General features: G+C 43.9%; 1 protein-coding gene across 1 annotated transcript in view; it reads left to right on the top strand.

The window, feature by feature from the left end:
* PLXNA1 (plexin A1) overlaps nt 1-25,675 on the top strand; it is a 424,561-nt gene that overhangs the window by 988 nt on the left and 397,898 nt on the right. The window lies entirely within an intron of this gene.

The following is a 25,675-nucleotide window of genomic DNA, read 5'->3' as shown; positions in this document are numbered from 1 at the left end:
TGAGGAGGGCAGAATTTGAGGAAGGAAGGGACTTTGATGGAGCATAATGCCATACAGTCTGTCTTCCAAAGTGGATGTTTTTCCCTGTGGAAACTGATCTCCGTCATCTGGAAGTCAGTTGTACTCCCAAGAGGTTAACAAACCTCATCAATAGGTTCCTGCTAGACCAGTGGTTCTCAACCTTCCTAAAGCCATGACCCTTGAATACCGTTCCTCATGTTGTGGTGACCCCCAACCATAAAACTATGCAAGGGTTCTTTTACAGAAATTAAACTGAAACTGACCAATGGCATGAAGATCCATTGTTCATGCTTGTAGATAAATTGGTTATAAATTGTATATAAATTGGTGGGCGCCTTCAGGAGGAGTGGCAACAGTGGTAGCACCCCCTGGCCAAGCTGCTCGCCCTGCTGCAACCCCTGTGAAAGGGTCATTCCACCCCTAAAGGGGTCCCAACTCCCAGGTTGAGAACCACTGTGCCAGATACTAGCAATGAGAGCCATTCAAAGAATCATAGCAACCTGAATTTTACCAGCTTTCAAGGTCCACAAATAACCTAAAAGAGAAAGCTCATTTAAGCTGCAAAGGCCAGCTTAGAAGAAACTCCTGCAAGAGTGCATATTTACCCACACTGGAACCCAGAGGCATATATCCTGGTATGAGATTTATTAAAACCAGCTGAAAGTAAGCAAAAGAGGAGGAAGACAGCTGAGATGCCTGCTTCTCAGTGGTAAGTATGTGAAGCTTGAAGCTGAAACCAGGATGCATTTTTAATGATGCAGCAGGCAGAGCTGAGTTTCCTTAACTAAGACTAGGCAATGAATACAGGCTCTGCAAACTGTCTCGTGTGCCACAAATACATTATTTAAACCAGCTTCTTCTTCATCCATTTTAATTTTAAATGCGCTTCACAGTGTGATCTAAAAAGGAGAATCAACTACTCATGTCCACTCAGATTTTGCATGTGTCACAGAGGGGGTGGGGTTGGCATCTGAAGAGCTGACGCACAGTGTTAAGAGGGGCCAGGCTGCAATCCGGACACCAGCTTACAAGAAGGGCCTGCTGGTCTGAGTTGGTGGGACAGATGGTGACTGTGCCGGGGTCAGCAACGGGAGAAGAAAGAACGCTGGCAAAGATGCATATTGATAAGAATGCAAATGTTCTGTGGACAAAGGGCAGATTTGCGTGAGGGTTAGAGCTGCTAAATTGCTCTGCCAGACCACCTGTGCTTTATACAACATTCCCCATTCATCCTTGCTGTGTAAAGTCAGTGCAGTGCCTTGGAGTGGTGTTAGTTTTGGGTCTAGGACACTCAAGTTCAAAACCATGCTTAGACATGTGGGGTATGGCATCCAATTTTTTTTAAAAATGGGCCTCCTCTGGACAGCCCTCCACAGAAAATGTTCTCTGACACATTATATTGGAAAATTGCTTGGTGATACTGAGATGTTGAGATTTTAACACTGTGATAGATTTATTGCTTTTAAGGTTCTTAATCTCCATGTTTTACTGATGTGAATGTATGTTGTATGCTGCCCTGAGCCACAAGGGAGGGCGGTATATAAAATACATAAATAAAAACAAAACAAAAATAAATTTATTGAGGCTGTACAGTAACGTCCAGCAAGTACCTTCTATATAAATCCTTGTGGATCCAGTTTTGCACATGCATTTTAGCGTTAGTTCGTTGAATGAAAGGGAACAAAAAGGAATGAGGCAAAGGGGGAAAACCTGATTTTTAAATTGACAAAACAGTTTCGAAACTGACAAACAACTGCAAAGCCCGGTTTTCCATTTTGCTGAGTACTGCTGTGTTTTCAGCCACTGTAAAAAATGGGAAGCACACAATCTCATAATATGGGGAAACAAGGTGAGTGTACAGAATGCATGTTTCAACCCCCTGACACTGGTATTGCAAGCTGTGATTGTTGGCAACTTGCATATGCATGTGTGCGCGTGCCTATGCAAAGTCAGCTGCAACTCTGCCACGTATTGCACAGGGCTACAATTTGTATGGGGTAGGAGTTTTCTGCTAGAAGCTCTGGAGAGCTTTTTAAGTCTTGTGCCTCCAAACTGGGGGGGGGGGGGGAGGTGGATATTTTTGCTGATGCCCTAGTGAATCTGCCAAGTAACACTAGTTTCCTTGCAAATTTGCATAGTTTTCTCTTTGTGATCCTTGCATTTGACTCTGCACATTGGCCATGATCTTGGTAATTTTAAAAAGCCTGTCCGATACTGATTCTATTCTTCCTCCAATGGATCAATCCCAATCTTAGATTTGGCAATTTGCAGCGGCCATTTTAATGTCAAGCTTCCAGAAACTGCCAATATCCTTCCCCCCCAAACTTTGCTCACGAAAGCCTTACAGGGAATTGCCTCCCAAAATTTTTTTATGATTCCCATACCAGTGTGTGTGCACACAAAATCTGAATAAAATTTTGTTGGTCTTAAAAGTGCCACTGGATTCAAACTTTGTTCTGCTTCAGACCAACATCGCTACCCACCTGATTCTATCTTCAGCAAGTGAAACAAGGAGACAATCAGCACAAAATCTGAGAAGGGAAACAGCGACCAGGAAGCGAACTGAGCACTGAAGGGAGAAAAATCAATGCAGAACAACAAAGAAAACCAAACTGTCATGCATGGTCAAAGAAAGGGAAAATATGTATGCATAACAGGCCTGTGTCTGAAATATCATAAACCTCTGCAGGCAGAGAGCTAGTGTAGTTTAGCAGGCAAAAGACTGAATTGTGTATCAGGAAGTCCTTGGATCATGCCTTCCTCAGTCCTTGGACAAGTCAGTACTTTCTTAGCTCCAACCCTGGATACAAGGATGTGTATCTTTAGTATACTTCTAGTCTGTCTTTCCATTTAAAGGCCCTCAGGGTGATTCACAGCACATTAAAATGCAAACAACTGCATTATAAAAATCAGTTTAAAATGACATAAAATCATCTGAAAAGCAAAGGGGAATAAACCTCAGCAGAGGAATAAACCTCAGCAAAGGGGAATAAACCTCTGATTCAGAGTCCTTCCAGAAAAAAAAAAAAGGGATGGTGCAGACCTCTTCACCTTCAGGAGAAGGGGCCTGCACCTGTCTGTGGAAATTGTTGCAATTATTAATATGATGGACAATGGGAGACATTTGAACCCTCATTAATATACTCTACAAATTATAAGTACTACAATTAAATAGTCTTAGTTGTCTGTGTAGGGCCAAATGTGGCCTACACTTCAAATACTATAAATAAGGGATAGCCAAGTAGAATGGTTTAGATGAGCTGTATTGGTCACAGGTGTTGGTGCCTGCATCCCTAATGAAGTATGCTCTCAAACATATGTAGATGAGTCCCTGCTGTTGTGGTGGTTACAGTGGACAAGGAGCTAGGAGACTGGGGTCCAAATCTCCTTCTCCCACTGTCTGCCTCTCTCACAGCCTAACCTATTTCCACAGGGTCCTTGGAGGAGAGGCAGAGGATGATGTAAGATACTTGGGAGTCTCCCACTAGAAAGAAAAGTGGGGTATAAATAAATAAACAGTGGCATTGGAGGTTTTAAGTGGGAATCTTTCAGTCAAAGAAGTGAAGTGTTGGGGACACTTCACATACGCAGTGTTAGCTATGTTTCATGCTAACAGGCAGCCCTCTGGTATCAGCTATTGCTTCACTCTGCATGTCACATTCTTTTAAAAACTTTCCCCACACTTTACACAGATGTCCCTTCACCCCTTGCTTTATTGTCACCTGTGCTATACTGCTCAGGACTGCCCTAGTGGTTTACTTCATTTATAGCCCCCCTTGTTCCAGGTGGATGGCAAATCATAGAAGACAATTCAGCCAAAGGCACAAGACATCCAATAAACAATGCATTATGACTAGGACTACAGAATTAGAAAACTATATAAACAGAAAACTGCATGAGACATGACATACCACTATACAGAAAGTGGATTGCGAACATACAAGAATATACAAGTTGAAGGAAAATGACACAAAAAGAAATTACAATAGGCTACAAATCTATCCTTTTTAAAGCAACCTCTGGGCTGGTCCATGATACTGCAGTTTAATCCCTTCATTAAAATGTCCTCTTGAACATTTGTACATTCCGTGGAACAGTAGAAGTGTGGGGGTCTCCCTGACCTCTTCAGGCAGACCATCCCACAAGGCAGAAGCCACCTGGGACCATGCACCTATGCAGTCTTGCCAATGGCACTCTCGGAAGCCTTTGCTCAGATAAGCAAAGTTGTGGTGACAGAGCATAGGACTCTTACGGCCTAGTTTTTGTTTACAGATCTCATGTCTGACTTCAGTGTGGGAAAATGTGAGTGAACACCTGTGTTCAACTGGAGAGAAATAAGTTAATTGCAGGGCACATTTAGCCTGGAACTAAACCTGTAAGCAATGAACATGGTTAGGCAAGTTTACCAAAGGTGCCCTGGTTACTTAAATGAGAGGAGGGCAGGAATGAGGCACTGAAATCCTAGCTTCAATTAAAACCCAATGAAATCAGTAGATTCAGACTGGACTAATAGGATGGCACCGATGGAACTTACATTTCTTGCCAGTATTGTCTTTTTTTTTTTGGGGGGGGGGGTTCAGAGCAGAAGACAAGGGCCTAGTCTGCACACAAGAGATAATGCACTTTCAATGCACTTTAGAAGTAGATTTTCCTGTTCCGCACAGGAAAATCCAGCCGCAAAAGCACATTGAAAGTGCATTATCTATTGTATGCAGACTAGGCCAAGAAATACCATTTCAGCCACTTTCTTACCTATACTCAGGACCAACCTATATGGGCTTACCTCTGGGTTGGGAAATATTTGAAGATTTTGAGGATGGAGCCTGAGAACGGTGGTTTTAAGAGAGGGAAGGAACATCAATGATATATAACATCATAGATTCCACTCTCCAAAGCAGCCGTTTTCTCCAGGTGAACTGTTCTCTGTCACCCAAAGACCAGTCATAATCCCATGAAACCTCCAGCCACTACCCAGAGGTACTTATTTTCAAAACTGGGAGGTTTCTGTTTTAAAATTAGATGACAGGGGCTTATAAAAATTATGCACGGGGTGGAGAGAGTTGACAAAGATTAATTTTTCTCCCTCTCTCAAAATACTAGAACTTGGGGGCATCAAATGAAACTGATGGGCAGTAGATTGAGGACCGACAAAAGGAAATACATCTTTACACAGAGAGTGATTACAAGTGGAATTTGCTGCCAGAGGATGTAGTGGTGGCCATAGGAATAAACAGTTTTACAAAGAAATTAGAAAGATTCATGGATAAGTCTTTCAGTGGCAAATAGGTGACTGAGGAAAACCTCCACATTCAGAGGCACTAAACCTTTGAATCCTAGAGTCAGGAAGCAACACCAGGGAAAGCTTCAGCTGCTCTGTCCTGTTGTTGAGCAATCAGAGGAACTGGTTGGCCACTGTGTGAGACAGGACGCTGGACTAGATGGCCAACTGGTTTTATCTAGGAATGCTCTTATGTTCTTATGGGAGGACACAAAGATTTCCTGTTTGGTATTGTCCTTGTCTGATGTCTTCTTGGGGAGAGAGGTAGCTTGCACTATTTTATTCCCACAGCTCCAAAACATGAGAACATGCATATTTCTGTTATCTTTCAGACTGTTTTCAAGGAGAAGTCAAGGCCTTGGCTGATGTTTACATAAGATAATAAAATACCAGGATTGGATTTATCAAGTGACGTTTGAGCCACTTAGCAAGGAAGTCACATGGGCTGCAGGGTGGGATATGAAAAGATCATTTCTTCCTTTGTATTTGTCATTCTCTTTTTAAAAACGTGTTTGTAAAAGCTACCTGGAATGGGATCCTTTGACTGGGGGTGATGGTGGTGGAGGGACAATTGGAGGAGGAGTAGAAATAGTTAAACCTGGAGAGAATACACGATGAACAGAATGGTAATCTAACTATCCTTGCCAGTGACTCTGAGGTGTAGAGATGTCAAGTTGATGACCTGGAAAATAGACTCTGATTAAGAAATATCAATATAGAAAGTCATTCCTGCCTGACAGTGTCAGGGTGGCCTAGATGAAATGGGCAGGGTGTGCTCTTGGGAACTGACAGGTTCCTACATCAGATTAGTGGCTAATTGGCCCCCTTTTCAGCAGTTGCCAGTGTAGGCTTCACTAGACCATGAGGCCAGAGTTTCTCTCTCAGAATGCTAAGACTGTTTTCTCTTTCATGGATCACACTTGGATTAGAATGGATTGTTTGCCCAACAACAATATTTAGCAAATGATCTAGAGATGGTGTCTGAGCAGGTGTGCGATGGTTTCAGCCACATCCTTTAAGTCTGGTGTCTTTTTGGGGATGGGGAGTTTTAACCTTCACAGAGGTACAAGTCCTTTTGAAATCAGCAATGCAAATGTGTTTCTCAGTTCATTTTTCAAGATTTTAATCCACCTTTCAACTCAAATTTGGGCTTCTCAAGGGGATCCACAAGTATAACACATAGAATGTATATCCATATTAAGCTGTCAAAGCGGCAAATATAAAATTAATCATAACCTGGTAACAATACAAATAAGGGTTTTGTGGGTGTAATGTTTCCGGGTTCCAGTACAGAGATCAGAAGAATGAGTAGTTTAAACAGTTTTAATCTAAGGAGTAGATTAAACTCCAGCAGCTTTATGCAACTAGCTGAACTGGCTACTTCAACGCGTGATTGGATAGATGGTCCTCAAATTAACAGACTGGCTGTATCTGAAGCAGCGAGCAGTGACTCACATAAGCTCACACCCTGCCACAAATTGTGTTGGTCCTTTAAGGTGCTACTGGACTTTTGCTCTTTTCTAACACTATACTAATAGAAGGAAATATCTTGAAATTATAAATTCTATCACAACAGTAGAGGTGCCGACTCCAGGTGGAGAAGTTCTTGGAGATCTGAGGGTGAAGCCTGGGGAGGATATACTGCTGTCATGTTCAAAGCTGCCATTTCCTCCAGGAGAACCGATCTCTGTAGTCTGGTGATTGGGTATGATTCTGGAAGATCTTGTTCCACCATCAGGCTCAAAACTATAAGTGTTAGAAGCTGATGATCTGAACTTACAAACATGTCCTACCCTAAATTAGATTGTTGATTCATCTGGTCTCATGATATCTCCTTGACAATGACTCTCTGTGGTATTTGGCACAGAGTCCTTTTTCTGGTCCTTCTTCTTAAGATCTTTTTAAAATCAACCAGGGACTAAAACTGAGATTTTCTATATGCAACATTTAAGGTGTGCCATTGAGCTATAAGTTCTCCCTGTAAATTCAACCTCTCTCTTAAAAAAAAATTATACCCTACCTTTAGGGATGGTGGTGGCTGAAGATCCCCAGGGATTACAAGTGATCTCCAGGGGACAGAGAGCAGTTCAGTTGGAGAGAATGGCTGCTTTGGAGGGTGGACTCTATGACATTACCCCCCCCTTAAGTCCCTCCCTTCACCAAACCCATGAGACTCCTCCCTCCAAATCTCCAGGTATTTCCTAACCCAGAGCTGGCAACCCTTACCTGCCACTAGGGTCACCAAGGCAGCTAACATATTAAAAACACTAAATAAAACCTGTCAGATCCATTAGAATCAGACAAAAATGTAATTCAGATTGTGACCAATAAAAATGGAGCATGAAGGAAGGATCGCTGTGGGAGTGCTAGACAAAACAGAAAAGTCTTTAGTTGCTTTTTATTCTTATGCTTATGGCTCCATTCATGAAACATATTTTCCCACTTTCTTCCAAGCATCTCAAAATGATCTCAAATGGTGGTCTCTACTGCAGGGGTAGTCAACCCGTGGTCCTCCAGATGTCCATGGACTACAATTCCCATGAGCCCCTGACAGCATTTGCTGGCAGAGGCTCATGGGAATTGTAGTCCATGAACTACAATTCATGGTTGACTAACCCTGCAGTAGAAATAGGCTGACTACCCCTGGACAGGCTGACTACCCCTGCTCTACTGGACAGGCTGCCCTGATATTACCTGCTGTACTATAGGTACTCCCATCTCTCCCTGGTGATGAATACACTGAAAGATAAAGGGGTGCTAATTGCAATGCGCTCAGCATGGGCTAACTTTGAAGGCTGTTTCAATGCTTCAACTGGCGCAAATTAGAGGGCATTCACCAGCATAAAGCAAAGAGAGCATCTCTTGCTGGTTCTGAAAGATCTACATTATCTTTTAATTTGCTTCGAGGCAAATTCAAAGTACTGGTAATTGTCTTTCGTGCCCTAACTAATCTGAGACAAGAGTGTTTAAAAGACCACAGGGTCCCATGTGAGCCTGCCAGTCAGTTAGGATCTTCTTTGAAAATCTGGAGTGGAGTAGGTGGATGCTAGGAACAGGGCCTTTTCTGTGGTGGTGCTGTGACTTTGCAATTCCCAGATTGTTGGCTGGCTGTGAATCTATTTGTTTCATTGCAGTAGGCAAGAACAGTTCTAGCTTCCAGGCTTTTGTTACTTCCTTCCACCCCCTTGAAAAGGCTTCCCCAGGCTTTATATCTGGCTTTGTTGCTACTGATGCTTCGATGACTTTTAAATTATACTAAGAGGCCATTCTGTTTTGTTTTTATTGAATTTATGATTATTGCTGATTGCTTTTACAGCCCTGACTCGATACAGTTTGTATGATATTTATAAACTTTAATGAGATCATTAGTACAAATAGGAAGCCACCTAGGGAGCCCACAGTGCTGAGAGTCCTAAGTAGAAATGTTTTAAAGAAAATAAATAAAGCTTCCGCCACAAGGGAATGGGGGGAATGTGTGATTATGTATCATACTTTGATATATAGCCTGATATGGTAGAGGTAATGGATGTGATACTAACCTATGCAAGCCCCTCAAGCAAAGTAGGGCAGGTGCTGTGTCCAGTTGTCAGCCAGTAGGAGATGTGGGAGCAGCTGGACTGCCTGCAGCACTGCCTATCCAACATCCAGACATTTCTCTTCTGTTGGGCCAAAGGTAAGACTTGATTGCTGCTTGTCCCATCTTGGCTCTCTGCCTCCTTCCTGAGAGTCAGACTCTTCCACCCCCCCAAAAAAATATTTAGCACTACGCCAATCAGCTGGTGTTACTCTTTTTACCCATGTGCAGAAATGCCCTGAATTTAATTCCTCCATATAGTTCCTAGGCCAATTTCCAAACTGCACTTTGTGTCCTGCCTGCAATTGCGGGATAGTAAATGGCGCTATTTCTCCCCTCCACACTCTGCTGCCACTCTGCCTCCACACTCTCCCACTGGTCTGCCTGCCTGCTGCTCAGAAAATGGTAGAAAAGCCTCTCTGTGCCTGCATGTAAGAAAATTAGCTTACCAAAGAGAAGAAGAGTTTGTTCTTATATGCCACTTTTCTCTACCTGAATGAGTCCCAAAGTGGCTTACAATCACCTTCTGTTTCCCCTCCCCACAAAAGATACCCTGTGAGGTGGGTAAGGCTGAGAGAGCCCTGATATCACTGCTCGGTCAGAACAGCTCTATCAGTACTGTGGCGAGCCCAGGGTCATCCAACTGGCTGCATGTGGGGGAGGAGTGAGGAATCAAACCCGGTGTGCCAGATTAGAAGTCCACACTCCTAACCACTACAGTATACACATGCTCGTCAGAAGAAGACGCTTCCCCTCAAGGCCTTGCCGCCTGAGCCGCTGGTGTGTGTGTGTGCGTGCGCATACGGGGAAGCGGCAGCTTGGATGCCACCACCCCTGCTTCAGAATTGCTCAGGGAGAAAGAGGGTAGGAATCCAAGGCTTAAAAAAAAATCCCCAAACCGATATTGACATACATAACTCCCTGCATATGGAAACTTGTGCACCAGGGATTGGCTGGATCTTTCTCTTCGGTAAGCTAATTTTCTTACATGTGAGCATGGAGAGGCTTTTCTGACATTATATGAGTGGCATGCGGGCGTGGGGGGAAAAGAGGAGCAGAAGAGACGGGGGTGTGACATGAGAGGAGGGAGGGAAGGAGGCACTTGGGCAGCGAGACAGCGGAAATGTGGGAGATGAGGGCAAGTGCAAGGGTGGGACAAAGGTGCCCAGGCTATAGCGCTTTACCCCTTCCATATGGTATTTTTGGTGGTTGACCACTTGTTGTTCACTGTTGGCTTGTGCGTTTTGTGTATTGTAACTTAAAAATGGTGGAATCACGAGCCGTCTACTGGACAGCCTCGGGATCTTGGTGACTTCATGTGGAGGGAGCTGAATATGCCACCAACATTCAGAGGCTGTCCAGCTACATTTTGTAGGTGCAGAAATGGCCTACGTTTTCTAAGCCTTTAAAAATCTCAGTCTTTAAGAACCATACTGTGGGAATTTCTGCTAAGATCATATATCCTGAGGTAATAAGACAAAATGCACTTCCATAAGGTATTTTTAATGCTTATAAATAAATCTGAGATGCTTCTTACCTTGGTTTTTATATTGCCCTTTTCAGTTCAGGTAGCAGCCATGAGCTAGACAGCCAATAGCTTAGACTCTCATAATTTTATTGCAAAGGTCTGTGAGTATGGACTTTGAAGGACAAGAATATACAGCATTGGAATATTGGATATTGTTTTAAAATGAGCAAGGGGTTTTGGAATTTTTGGGGGGTTTATACATCCAATTTATAGTCCCCATTTCTATAATCATAAAAGAGACGTTACAGAAATACAATACAGAAATGCCATCCTAAGCAGGTTACTCCCTTCTTGGAAGTTAATGGCTTTATAAATTTATAACCACTGTTCCGAACATAATACCCCGCTTTGTTGTGCTAAAGCTTGAAAACTTAACTCGGCCTTCATATCACTTAAACCTTGAAACTTTAACTTAGCCACTCATACAAGTTTATACTGATATACTGGAAAATAAGGGGGGGGATTCCAATGTTTATCTCTGCCTTCTTGGTTTGTGATTTTTGAACTACCAGGATTAGGACTACTGCTTTTTAAACTGTTCCACTAACTTGGTTTATTTTGACTACATGCTAAAGGAGACGGGTCATTCTCCTTGATAAGCAGCAGGCTTTATCTATTGGCACATCCGGGGGGGGGGGGGGGAGATGCCAAATAACTCCACCAGCCTTAATGGCCTTTAAACAAACTCACTTGGAGGAAATAGAATCCATTTGCCTAATCTGTGGGAAATCCCCAGGCCTGTAATCAAAGGGAACCATGTCCAGAATTCCTTCCCTTCCCCCTGCTCACTGGCTTCTCTGGAGCCTTCTCCCTGCCTTCACCATGAACGGAATCCTTAAAACAATCCTCTTGTTTTATGACCCAGCCAAGAGAGAACACAACACTCTCCTGATGTAATTAACAATGCCGCAGACTGCCCACGAAGGGCTCTAATAGAAAATCCCACATTTCAAGGAATAGAAGCACAAGCAGGCACAAAGGGAGAGACCATTCCATCAGCTCTGCGGTGAAGCTTAGGGTCTATGTGAAGAAGGCAGAAAATGGCTTCCTTGTGCATTCTGGAGGTAATGAACAGGAGAGAAGTGAATGACCTTGGGAAATAGCTGTAGGTCACAGGAAGGGCCATGATAACGGTTGCCAGCTCTGGGTTGGGAAATACCTGGAGAATTGGGAGGGGGAGGGCAGGGTCTAGGGAAGAGAGGGACATCAGCAGGGTCTAATGCAGTGGTTATCAACCTTCCTAATGCCGCGACCCTTAATATAGTTCCTCATGTTGTGGCGACCCCCAACCATAAAATTATGCAAGTCTTCTTTCAGAGAAATTAAACTGAAACTGACCAATGGCATGAAGATCCATTGTTCATGATTATATATAAATTGGTTATAAATTGTATATAAATTGGCGGGCACCTGCAGGAGGAGCAGCAACAGTGGCGGCCCCCCAGCAGCAAATTAATTTATTAGTGCCCCCCACCCAAGCTGCTCACCCTGCCATGACCCCTATGAAAAGGTCATTTGACCCCCAAAGGGGTCCTGACCCCCAGGTTGAGAACCACTGGTCTAATGCCATAGAGTGCCCCCCTAAATCAGCCATTTTCTCCAATGAGACTGAATGCTGTTGTCTGAAGATGAATTGTAATAAAGGGACATCAGAACCCAAAACAGAAGGGGAGAAGAGCCACCCCAAAGAAACAATACAGTTGGTTATCTGAGAGCTGGGTGAGAGAAAATTATTTTTTATACACAGACAAGCAGACAGACAGACAGTCAGACACACACACACACAAACACACACTCTGCTTTATAAACATAGGAACATGCCAACCTTGAAGCACAGAATATTTGGACTAAAAAGTCCTTAATCTATATAACATGATACAATTAGTTATCTCTAGGTTAACAGCCTTGAACCAATAAACAGGACATCCAATTCAATCTCTCTAGGTTGATTAAAACAGCACCAAAGGCACTTTGGCCTTCCTCGGTGGTCAAATTATTGTACGCATGCACACTATGACACATAAACATGTTTTAATACCAAGGCAGGTTGAATATAAGGCATTCCGAATATTCTGTGTGGCAAAAGAATTAGGTTGTATTAAAAGTTTTCTTAGACTTTTAAGCACACACATCCAGAGAATACAGTTTTAATAACTGACCCTGGCTTTCAAAACCTGCATATCTGTATCAACCTTTAATTGCCTATATTTTTAAAGCAGAGTGCTTTGGAATATATAGATAGTATAATCAATTTCTTACAATATGCCGTCACCCAGTCTTTTGGTACTCAATAGCAAGAGATCTCTAGGTGCCACCTGGAGATTGGCAACCCTACTCATGATTCTATTTGTAAAATTCGAAGTATTAAACTCTTGACTAGAAGTCACACTCTCTGAATTTAGAACCTTTGCTGCCAATCCTGGATATGTTTGGAGTAGGAGTGGCTGCTCTGTATTTGGGGGAACATTCTGCATATGTTCAAAAGCACTCTTGTTTCATAGGTGCCCAGGCTGAGTTCTGACATTGCAAACATGAACCAGAACTGAAGGCCTGGGGAACTCCAAGTCCCACCTGATCTTGTCTTAGGTGCCTGGATAGTGTGTTTTGCTTCTTAGCCTGGCTTGAATGTGCAGCTGTGATTCCCTACAAAACAACTCTATTCATTACACATCTTAATTTCACCAGATATCCCAAGAGCTCTACAGACACAGTTTGTTATTCTGGTTGTCAAGAAGAACTGCTAAAACCTTCAGGGAAAGAGAAAAAAAGGAGGGGGGGCTGTTAGACCCTCAGTTAAAACAGTCTGTCTGATTCCTCTGCCTTTCTGAAATTGTTCTCGCATCTCCTGTGCTACTTGTTGCCAAACTCATCATGTATATATTGTGTGGAGGAAAACGCGAGAAAAGAAGAACCGTCGGTGCTTCTTCTCCATCTGAAGTTGGTAGAAGCCTCCATTTTGGTCAGAGTTGGTGTGTGAACAGCTTTGGTTTGGCACTTGGTCTGTGCATCAAAATCATCAACATCCTTAAATGTGAGTCTCCGGCTCATCTGGGGATTATTCAGCTTTCACAGAGCTTAGTATACATATGTGATATAATGTCAGCATGGAGAATGGATATTTCAAAAGATTAGAACATGTGTGTGTGGGGGGGGGGGCACGGCAGAAGGTTTGGCAGAAGATTCTGCCAAATCATTGGCAGAAGGTTTGGGACAAAGAAAAAGAAGATCTTCGTGTAATGCTTAAGTAACTAGCTCTATCTCTTCAGATCTTGGAAATTTGGCTAGTATTTGGATGGGAGACCTCCAAGGAATGGCAAGGGTTGTAATGTGAAGGCAGGCAATGGCAAGCTACCTCTGAATATCTCTTCCCTTGAAAACCCTACAGGATTGCTGTAAATCACTTGTGACTTGATACCACTTCTCACCACCCCCACCCCCTACTTACGGTATTCATTATTGTAAGACCCATAATTGCTGCTAGTTTACACCGCTTTTTAAAACGATCAAAGCAATTCATAGGTTTGTCAATGATAGGTATGATTACTAGGTAAAGTAAAGTAAAGGTAAAGGTGTAAGCTCCGAGTCATGTCTGACCCTTGGGGTGACGCCCTCCAGCGTTTTCATGGCAGACTCAATACGGGGTGGTTTGCCTGTGCCTTCCCCAGTCATTACCGTTTACCCTCCAACAAGCTGGGTACTCATTTTACCGACCTCGGAAGGATGGAAGGCTGAGTCAACCTTGAGCTGGCTGCTGGGATCGAACTCCCAGCCTCATGGTCAGAGCTTCAGACAGCATGTCGGCTGCCTTACCACCCTGCATGTCGGCTACCTTACCACCTCTGTGCTATTTACCCATAATTGCCACATGTTAGGGGCAAATAAATAAAGATGACAGCTTATCATCCTCATGTTCTACCTGTAAGCTTCCAGAGGCACCTGGCTGGCCAAGCTGAATTAGGTAAACTTTAACTTACTCAGCACAGCAATTCACACATTATGTTCTTGTATGGGGTAGCCATTATAAACTCATCCCTCCCCCCCCTCCCCCCCAATCCAGCGTGGGTACAGACAGCAGCTACTGTCTGAAGGCAATTGTGTATCAGTGCTCCCGGAAATGAAAACCCTAGGAAAGTGAATGTTTTATCTTGGCTCTTGAGGAAGAATTAGGAAAGGGACACATATCCAAACCACTAACTGCATAAATGTGGCTGTTAAAGAGCCATGGTCTGAGCATCAAAAGCCATTTTGCTCATTGATTTAGGCTGCTTTCCCGCCAATGAGGCAACCCTTCCCATTTGAGTTTGTGTGCAATTACATTGCACTGTAGAATACACTCTGGTTTTTAAAGCCACACTCAATTTCCCATATTTAAATACAGGTAAGCCTTGCTTTGATAGAGGTAGCAAAGACAAATGATTCACATCCCTTCTTTCAGCAGAGTTACATTACTGCTTGCCAATACTCATGTTCTGCTGGTAAGCAATAAAGCAGAAATACTACCCAGGGCTGCCCATGCAACATTCTCTGTCATTTTACTCCCCAGGCTAGTATGTACTCAGAAGGAGTAATCTCCAGATTATGTCAGTACTTTCTAATGGACTGGAATCCCTGAGGTGGATCTCCAGGTTGCTGTCATATCCCATGACATAGAAGGAAGAAGGGTGTGAGAGACTTTTTGCTTTTGTGGGGAAGGGATGGATTCTCAAAGATTTGTTAATTAATGAATGAATTTATTTATTATTATATTTATATACCGCCCTCCCCAGAGGCTCATGGCGGTTTACATGGAACATATGAATAATACACGAAACATGGAACATATGCACAATAACACGAATAACTGTACAATAATATTGTTAGTTGTAACAATATGAACAGTGTAAACAGTGCAACAGTGCAAACAGGTCGGGAGCATTCTGGTGAAGTTTTGAGATGCTCCCTGCAAGAAGACCACTCCGGAGTCCAATGCTTAGGAACCCTTTACCTGTGTTTCTGTTTTCTATACAGAAGGGGACCTCTCATGGCAGTAGACAACTGGGAAAATACAATTGCCTGAACCCCCTAGAGAAGCCCCATATATCTGCCTGAAACACCATTAGTAGGGAATGAAAACAGGGAGACAGTGTTGGGCCCTTAGCAGAACCTGGGCTGTGTGAACAAAATGCTTTTCGTGAACTGTGGCCCATATCTCCCCCTTCTCTTGCCTTATTATGGGCCACACTGCAGCTTGAAACAGCAGTTGTGCTACGAAAAACATAAGCTACTCCTGTTGACAAGAAAAGGGGGAACAAAACTGGGCATCGTGCCCCTCAGTGAACCTTGGTGCTGCTAACTTCATTTTAATGCAGTTGAAATGAAGCTACAAAGATGGCTGTGCTATTTGAAGTATTCATAGCTTTGTGTTAAATAGCTGTTAAAGAGGCTTTAATGCTTCCTTCAAAAGCATCTTAATGCTCCCGAGGAGCACTGAGGAGAAGGAATAGGAACCTGGCTGTTCTACCCAGCACGAGCAGCCCAGCAGCAAATGCAGCTCTGCTCCTGCCAAGGGGGAAGTGGTCACTCACCATTCTTCAGCAGCCTCCCAACACTTAGACTACATGCCAGGACCCTCAGCAAACTTAATCTTATTGCCCGGCAACATTATGTCTTGCCTGAGCCATTGTTTCCATTCTCCTGAGCAGCCCAGCTCTGCTTCTTTTTAATAAAGATGCTCGGAAGTCAAAATGAAACTCTGCTCATCTAAAGCAGGGGTAGTCAACCTGTGGTCCTCCAGATGTTCATGAACTACAATTCCCATGAGCCCCTGCCAGCATTTGCTGGCAGGGGCTCGTGGGAATTGTAGTTCATGAACATCTGGAGGACCACAGGTTGACTACCCCTGATCTAAAGCACATCAAGGGTGGCGATGGCGAAGAGGAACCGGAAATCGTGAGACTTCCATCTCAAAGGAACAGTATGTGGAGGTGCTGCCTGCCTTTTCTTAATGTAAGCTGAGGGGAGCCCATAAACACACCGTAGAGGCTGCTTTGAAGTCATGAGCTTTCAAGGCATGAGCTTTTGAGTGCATGCACTCTTCCTCAGACCAAGGAAGAGCACGTGCACTCGAAAGCTCACGCCTTGAATAAATCTTTGTTGGTCTTAAAGGTGCTACTGGACTCTGATTTTATCGTGCTCCTTCAGACCAACACGGCTACTCATTTGGATCTCTCCTTGAAGAAGCAAAGTCTTCCTCGGGCTTCCACTGTTTCTATCAGAGGCAAAAAGGAACACTGAAATGTATGTTGTCTTCATCGGGCCTTTCTTTTCCGTCAGCTGTCTTGGGGCCTGTGGGAGACCTGGAGCATGACCAATTGTATCGATCTGAAATGCCTTGTCAGTCAAAGGTGACTGGGGGAGCATGAGGAAAACAAAAAAGGATTGAAGAACTCAGCTTCAGCTTCAAAAACTGGGGAAAGGTCAGGTTGAAACACCATAATGGAACACATTTGAAAAGCATATGGACCTCTGTCAAAAGCTACTCAATGCAATCCAAATTAGAGTGAGGCATAGAAAGACCATCATATGGGGGGATATGAGCACCAGTGGGCAGGCAGTAGAGACGAGCTGTCCTGCATTTGCTAAGATGCGGAAAGATGTGTTTATTCTGATATCAATGTATGTTGTAGGAGTAATGCAGACATAGAATCAAGACCCAAAATAATGTGGGTCACTGTCAACCCATGCTCATAATCAGCCTTAAAATACTATGAGAAGGCGGGAAGTAAGAACGAATTCAGTAGTTAAAGAGGAAGTGGTGAGCCAGTAGGCAGGGTTTCTTGTGCCGTAAATTCTTGTTTGAAAAACCCACTGAATAGTGACTTGGCCTGCAAACCATCCCATTACTTCATGTCTTTATGACTGGCCTACATCACCCTACATTTACTTTTCTGGGACCTTGGGCATTGCCTTCTCCTGGAGCTATCACCTTATAGTGGTTCCAATGCAGACTGGAATTGAGGAACTCTGGTTGAAATCTTTACTTTGCCATAGATGTCTTTGAGCTGATCATTCTCTCTCTCTCAGCCTAGGGTACCTCCCAGGGTTACAGTGAGGGTGAAACAAAGGAGGGGAGAAAGATGTTCTAGGCTGTATTGAGTCCCCATTTGGAAGAAAAGTAAGGCATAAACATCTAAACACAAATACAAATAGGGAGGCAGTCAGCAGGTTGTAGGTTGAAGAGACATTTAAGCAAGCCAAAAAGAGCGAGCACAACTGATGTACTTTTCACAGTAAGGAAATCCCAGGCAACTCAGCCACAGTAAGACTTGTAGTTAAGGCTGCTAGCTCTGGGTTGGGGTGGGAGCCTGGGGAGAAGACCTTTGCTCCAGGAGAACTGATCTTGGTCATTTGGAGATCAACTGTAATGGCAGGAGATCTCCAGGTGCCACCTGGAGGCTGGGAACCCTACCTGCAATATTGATGGGGCCCTCATTCAGTGCTTAGTACCCATTGTACCCACTGGCATTTCCTCTGGCACCTGTCAAGTGTTTCTAGCAAGCAGGTGGGCCAATATGAATGAAGAGAAAGAAACAAATGGTGCAAAAGAAAAATAATCTTTGACGGCTGAATAACCCTTATGAGTTTCACGTTCAGCTTTGTCAGGGGAATTTACTTTTAGATACTGTTTAGATTCCTTTCCATACAACACTGGAAACAGAGTGAAGTGACTGGCAATTTGGGGATGGAGGCTGGAGAGAGTGGACTTTGGGGTGGGAAGGGAGCTCAGAAGGGACATGCCACCATTCCTAGAGTATTCTGTAGTTCTGTGATGTCACTTCTAGTTCAGAAATTTTTGAAGTCTTTGCCCTCATTACGTTCCTGGGCATTGCCAGTTAGGAGCTGGTAACCCTAGGAGGGTGGGAGAAAAGAGACAAAGATGCTGGGACTGGGAATAAAATGCTGCATTTTACTCCCCCTGCCTTATTCTGTGTGTGTGTGTGTGTTATTTCCCAACCCTCTTCCACTTGTGTGTGTGTGTGTGCGTGTGCGCGCACACATGTATTTGGCTCCACCTTCTACCATTTTGTGGCAGTGCCCACCATCCTCTTTCAGAATGCCCAAGGTGCCTATAGGCTAAAAAAGTTTGGCATCTTCTTACTTGGTATAACCCTGCTTTCATTGTAGGCTAGGCTGTTGCCAAGATAAACCTGTGGCTGAGACGTTTCTTAATGGACTCATTTCCCCCACAAATCTACCCCATGAAATTTGCTTGCCCACATCGTTCCTGATTTCACTGTTAATGTACTTGTGGCTAAGATCTACCGCCTGCCTCTTTATCAGATCTTTAACTTCTTTTGTGAAAGTATTGGTTAAGTGTGGCAAAAAGGGGAAGGGGTTGATATAAGTGTGGCTTTGAGGCTGGAACATATCTGGCATTTCTGGAGTTCTTTTCCAAGCCCCATCATTGGAACAAGATGTGGACGTGTTAATGTCATACTCCAGACCATGGTGTAGAACACTGTCGGAAAAGAAATCCCACCCCCACCCCCACCCCCCAGTAACATACCATGTAGACTTCCAGTAAATAAACTAAGGTAGAACCAGCTGTTTCCATTCATGGCCCACAATTTCCTTTTTTCTCTGCAGCTGGTATCTTAAGGGGCAGTAACAGGATGAGTACAATATTATTTCTTGATGGCAAGCTATGTAGATCTTTGCATCTTTGGGTGAAAGGAGCTCCCTTTCCTATAACAGCTACATTGCTTTGGTTGCAAGGAAAGCTTTATGCCCCGTATTCTTCTCGCGGACGGAGTGAATGTGTTACTTATTATGAGTGTTCTGTCATTTCCTGAAGAACAATCCCATAAGGTCTTTTTGATTAGGGCCAACCAAAACAGAACAAAACAATGCACGAGTTTTGAGTTTCCCAGAACCCTCTGTCAGAATGGCTGTTCAGTACAAAACCAGGGGGAAAAGAGAAAAGATGTTTCACAACCCGGTAGGGAAAAACCTCCTAGTTTGAAGAGCCTTATAATGGACTCTAGACTTAATTGGATTAGATGGTGCTGGGCACAAAATAAGTTTGAAAAACGCACCAAGAACTACTGGGACAGACAAGTGAAATAAATAAGCAGATAAGCTTTTGACTGACAGGGCTTGGTCTATTCTGTGAACCTTCACTTCTTGCATACATATATGGCCTCCTTCAGCCAACTAGTGTTACCAAAGCCTAATCCCCTCTCCCCCTCCCACAATGGCATGCTGCCACTCATTCCAGATGCTCTTCAGTCACACCCTCTTTTGCCACTGGAAGAGGCAACCAGGGTGGACCAGATGATACCTCTCGGTGGACCAGATATGGCCTGCAAGTTACCACTTGCTGGTTCCTGTTGTATAAAAACAATGGTGGTGGTGGTGGTGGTGGTGGTGGTGGGAGGAAACAGGAGGGGAAGGAGTCATGGAAATATTATTTGAGAGATACCGATAGATGTCTCGACATGCTGAGTGATTATGGTCCTTGCCTGCATTTACTGTGAAAGATCTAGAACACCTCGCTTTCTTCCCTGATGTTATCCTGCTACTTGCGATGTAACTTGGAAATCATAGGCAACTCCCTCCCCACCCCCAATGCAATAGTCCTTACAGTGTTTATGGGTCGCTATTAACACACTCAGAACTGCCCCCTCCTCCTGCTGGAAGGAGGAAAAACATCACCAAAGCATTCCAGGGGGGATTAAATATTCATACTTTTTTGCTTGTCATTTTTGCTAAAGACGTATGAGCAGGAATTGACTGCTGGAAACCTGCCATCATAGAATGAACACCCATCCTCCTCCTACCCATTCTTGTGAGACAACATTCCTCTCCTTCCACCCAGGGCATGGTTTGTAACTCCCTCCTACCTAGTTTGGACTGGGTTTCCAGAGTCAAATGTTTGGTTGTGTAGTTTGCTTGTCCCCTGAGGAACTATCTGCTTTATGAGAATTATGATTTGGAGGGGGGGGGGGGGTTTGAGCATGTTTAAGCACATCCATCATCTCATCCTCCCTGTTGTCACCCTTACCTCACCCTGCTAATGGCTAGATGATGTACCCATTCACACACACACACACACACACACACACACACTGTTCTCATTGATGCCTTTGGTGATGGTGGAGGCAGCGGGGACAGAAGTGGGGAAGGAATTGCCCACTCAGAGGTCATGCCCAGTGTGGGAAGCCCTTGTTAAATTATGCTTGCAGGACAGTACTGTAACCAGAGAACATGAGGGCAAGGTGTCCCCTCTCTCATGGAGAGAAAGTAGAAGAGTTTGTAAGAGGAGGCAGGGGATTGTTAGAATATTTCTCTGCCTTCTCCCTTACATGTTTAAGAGCTTTCTCTGTTTCACTAACTCCCCTGAGAGACTCAAGCAGAAGCCTCTTTGGATGTGAATACCTGACAAGTTTTTAATGTGAGAAGAATTCACTAAATTTAGCCTGTGGAAATAAAAAAAAGAGAGAATGAGTGATGGCAGGGGTAACCCAACGCCAACTGCTTTCCTTTAGTCAGAACTGGTTCATTTGTTCCTTTCTCCTCTGTCTTGAAAGCTTTTAAGTCTAGGCGCCGTAATCTATACACAAATAAGCAATGTGACCAAAAGGAAGAGAGAGAGAGAGAGTGAGAGAGAAGTGCACGCACTCACCTGAAAGAGAACACGCTGAATCAAGGCTCTTCAAAGCTGCTACAATCAGACAGATATTAAATTCTGCCTCTTCAGGCGGATGTGCTGAAGGGAGGTGGAAGGGGGGGGTGACCCTACTGAGGTGGACTTGACCTGCTGAGCTTGCCAGGAATTTGGCCTAGGATTCGAGCCACGATGGCTTTGTTGCAAACTCCCATGGGGGCTTCAGTTCTTACTCCACATTGTCTGAGGCGAGACTCCCCATGGAGATCTGGTTAGTTGCTGCTGGGATACAACCAGAAATCCCGAGTCTGGCTGTAGTTAAGGAAAACACTCTGGGTTTTTTAAGGGCATTGTTCTCTCCCTGGAGACTACTCTTGAGAATGCCTTTTGCCCAGCCAACCATCTTGTCTATATTAATGTTGCAGTCAAAGGTGTAGGCTTAGTGAAGTCAGTGGGCTTTGGAGAGTGTCACTTTATTGAGGACTGCACATCCCAGAGTTTCACCCTTCATCGACTTCAGTGGACTTAGAAGGGAGTAATTCTATTTGGGATTCCATTGCTGTGTTTCTTAAGCAGGACAGTCTGGCTGTGACCTAAATGAAGAGCTTTTGTATCCTTTCCCTATAGCTCCAGTTTGGAGTGTGGTTTGAGGAAGCCAACAGACATAAGGCAGCAATAAGAGTTATTTACAATAAGAGTTATGGACTCCGGGGAATGGTAGAGGACAGAAGGCCTGGTAGATGGGCTCGCAATGGGTCGGACAAGACTTCACACCTAACAACAACAACAAAGAGTTACTTCAGAATCTCCATCTCAGGTTTTTCTTGTGTTTTAGGTATGCTAGGATTTCAAGAGTGCCAATTTTTTTTAAAGGAAGGAATCTCAGAGAATTGTATCAGATCAACAGCAACCACCTATGGACTCTGTAACGGTGATTAGCATTCCAAGGGAAATGTCCAAGGGGTGCCTGTGGAACATGGTTCAGGTTTTGTTTGTGTTTTGCTGTCAAGTCACAGCCGACTGATGGTAATGCTGTGGAGTTTTCAAGACAAGAGACCAACCTAGGTTGTTAGCTGTTGCTTGACTCCATGACACAACCCTTGTCCTCCTTGGTGGCCTCTCTTCTAAATACTGATCCAGGTCAACCCTGCTCAGCTTTCAAAATCTGATAACACTGAGCTAGCCTTGGCTGTCCAGGTCAGGGCATTGTTCAGTTACACTATTCTAATTATACTAGTACGTTGGTTAAGTTTCGCTATACACTTCAGTATCAACAACTTCAATAGGACTTTGGGTCTCGTGTGCTTTTGAAAACTGCAGCCTTGGGAGGGCGAGTGCGTTTGAATTTTAAAAAATGGGTGGGCTGATGTCTGAACATTCTTTCTCTTGCCTCTTCTCCATGTCAGAAGATATGAAACTGACTTCGAAGCTTTCCAGTCATCAACATTAAGCAACAGAACAGTGCAGTGAGACCAGAATGAAGGGAAGTTTGGTTTCTGTATGCATGAGGGAGCAGCAAAAAGAGGGTACTGGCTGCAGGTTCTGATGGACTCCTTAGCATTTGTTCTGTCCCAGAGGCATAAGCCTCATTTTGCTGAGCTCAGAGATATTTTTTCCCACTGACAACAACATAGACAAGGTTTGATGTAATAATGAAATCAAATGCTTTTAATAAGGAATAAATTACCAAATTAGAAAATAGACATATTCCCATCCATTAGACAAAGAATAAGGGAGACCCCAAATTATGCCCCCAAATAAAAAAGAATTATGCTGTTGCTCAATGCCAAGGACTTGGAAGGTTCAAAGTCAGTTTCCTCTCTGTGTCTAAACTCTCTAAATTAATGTTGTTATCCTTCCAAACAAAATAATTTTGGTTTGTCTTCATTAGTTTCCAAACAAATGCTCATGTGTAGTTAGCCCCTTAGGCATGCTTTCCCTGTTGCTGCTGCTCTAGTCTTTGGAAATAAAAGCCAAGTTTGTTGCTCCCACAGTGTTATATAAAACCCTGCTATGCTTTGTTTGGCTGGAGTGGAGAGACCCTCCTCTAAGAGGTGATAAACTTAGAAACACTGGTGTGCAGACTAATAAACAGAGATGAAGCAAATTAATTTCCCTCTGCAGATGAAAGAGAAATGGGGGGGGGAGTGCTAGAGTGGACCAATGGAGAATGCCTGAATTCTACAGGTAGATTCAACACTATTTCTGAACTGATAAAGAGGGGTGACAGACAGAACAGAAAAAGACTCAAGATGATGAAAGTGGCTGGCACTGAGTGTGCTTCTAAAAGACAAATAATCACTGAAATTGTCAATTAATCTTTTTGATGGCTTTTACGGTCTTTCCTCCTTATAATTTGATCTTTGAGTTAAGTGAGTTTAGTACAATGGGAAGATGCTGAATTGACAGCTTGGAAGCTTAAACGCACCGTGTCCGTCTGCGGAGCAGGCACCCCATGGGTGGCGGCAGAAGGCAGTGTGGGTTTCCTCGTCCCCACCCCCGCCTCGCCACAGCCAATATATCTTTGACGTGCAGCGCAAAATGGCAGCTGCTCAGCCTTTTAGCACGGGGCAGCAGTCTTTCCTGGACCTACAATGCAGTTGCACTCTTGGCTTCTATCCAACCTTCAGAGTACTGAGATGAGAAATGCTCTCTGAATAAAGACTATAGAATAGGCCATTTTCATAGTATGGGGTGACAGTCAGCCCTTTTAGGGTATTGTTGGAATCTGGTTCTTTCAGGACTGGCCTAATCAGATGTTTTTGTTAGACAACTGGCATTGTTTTCTCACCTTAATGATGGGTAAACAAAAAACAAAAAAACCTCAATGTGTCTATATAAACTACTGTATAACATTCTAAGTGGAATCCTGTCCACTTAAGTCATATCCCCCCCTGTTTGGCTGGCTGTCAAATACCCTTTTATTTGGTGAATGTGAGGGCAGAAGTAGTGGAACCCTTATTGTGCTTCCTGCTTTTGCATACTGCAATAGGATGAGGGAACAATTTTGTTAAGGAGTTCTTAGGACTGTTCTTGATACTGAGGAAGCACCTCTTTCCTCTTGCAAGGATCTATCTAATAAGCAAATAATTCAGGTGGGATTGTTGTTGCTAAGTGCGAAGTTGTGTCTGACCCATCGCAATCCCATGGACAATGATCCTCCAGGCCTTCCTGTCCTCTACCATTCTCCGGAGTCCATTTAAGTTTGCACCTACTGCTTCAGTGACTCCATCCAGCCACCTCATTCTCTGTCGTCCCCTTCTTCTTTTGCACTCGATCGCTCCTAGCATTAGGTTCTTCTCCAGGGAGTCCTTCCTTCTCATGAGGTGGCCAAAGTATTTGAGTTTCATCTTCAGGATCTGGCCTTCTAAGGAGCAGTCAGGGCTGATCTTCTCTAGGACTGACCGGTTTGTTCGCCCTGCAGTCCAAGGGACTCGCAAGAGTCTTCTCCAGCACCAGAGTTCAAAAGCCTCAAAAGCCTCAAATGGGCTAGCAGAGGCATAAGCAAAGCAAAACTGTCACGGTTCAAGTAAGGGCTTCCATGAAGAAGTACCTTTTGTGATTACCTTACCAACTTGAACCAATAAAATCAGAGCACTTGAAAGCTCACACCCTGAATAAATCTTTGTTGTTCTTAAAAGTGCTACTGGACTCTTGATTTCATTGTGCTGCTTCAGACCGACACGGCTACCCACTTGAATTGAACGAATAAAGTTACGGGCCTAATGGCAACTCCTGGAAGTCCGGATCCTGCCTGATCTGAGGACTCAGACTTGGGGTTTTTTTTCATGCAAGTCTTCAGAAATAAGTGAAGACTGCGTTGTATCTGAAGACTGCATTGGTATCGTCTTTTGTTGACCCCAAGGTTGGATCCATTCCGTAGCCCTTCCGCTTTGCACCACACAGCATCTGCACAGGGGTTACAATAATAGCAAGCACTAATTTTAAAAAGCTGACCAAAAGCCCTCTGGTGGCATGCGGGGGAACGAAGGGAGTGCTGCTTTTGTAATCTTATTTTCAAAACCCTCTGCCCTGCCTCCTTTACCTTTACCGAGGATGCAAAGACTTTGTAAACCTTTACAATGTTGAAAGGCAAACAATGCAAGGGGAAGGAAGGGGGGGGGGTGTTATGAAATGACAAAAGCAGCATGAATAAAATGGTGCTAATACGGGTGGAAGATTCAAAAGTGGGGACACTACCATTCACGTGGCTGCAAAACCACTTTGCAGTCTCTCAGGAACAATCTTAGAAAAGAGGATTGGGAAAGAACGGCACAAAGCAGAGTAAATCCTGAAAAGTGGACAATATGAAGACCTCAGGCAACTGCTAAAAAAACAAAACACCCCCCAACACACCCCTGCTCCATTTTGATTGCTAAATGCTCCATGTGGAAGCATCCCCATCTGACAGCTAAACTGCCTGATTTGGGGAAAACACTGACCACATGATTTCTAAAAACCCATGAATGATTCTGAGATCCAAGAAGTGCCCAACAGCCCTAGCTGTTTGGTAAGGAGTCTTTGCCTTGATATGTCATCTGTCGGGAGAAATCTCGGTTTCAGCCTTATGAGAAGAATTTCTAGAATGCAAAGGATGCGGGGCGTGGGGGGAAACGGGAATGTGTTTTT

The sequence above is a fragment of the Paroedura picta genome, chromosome 3, assembly GCF_049243985.1.
Source record: "Paroedura picta isolate Pp20150507F chromosome 3, Ppicta_v3.0, whole genome shotgun sequence".
Classification (NCBI taxonomy): Eukaryota; Metazoa; Chordata; class Lepidosauria; order Squamata; family Gekkonidae; genus Paroedura; species Paroedura picta.
This window is presented reverse-complemented; position numbering and strand designations above follow the sequence as displayed.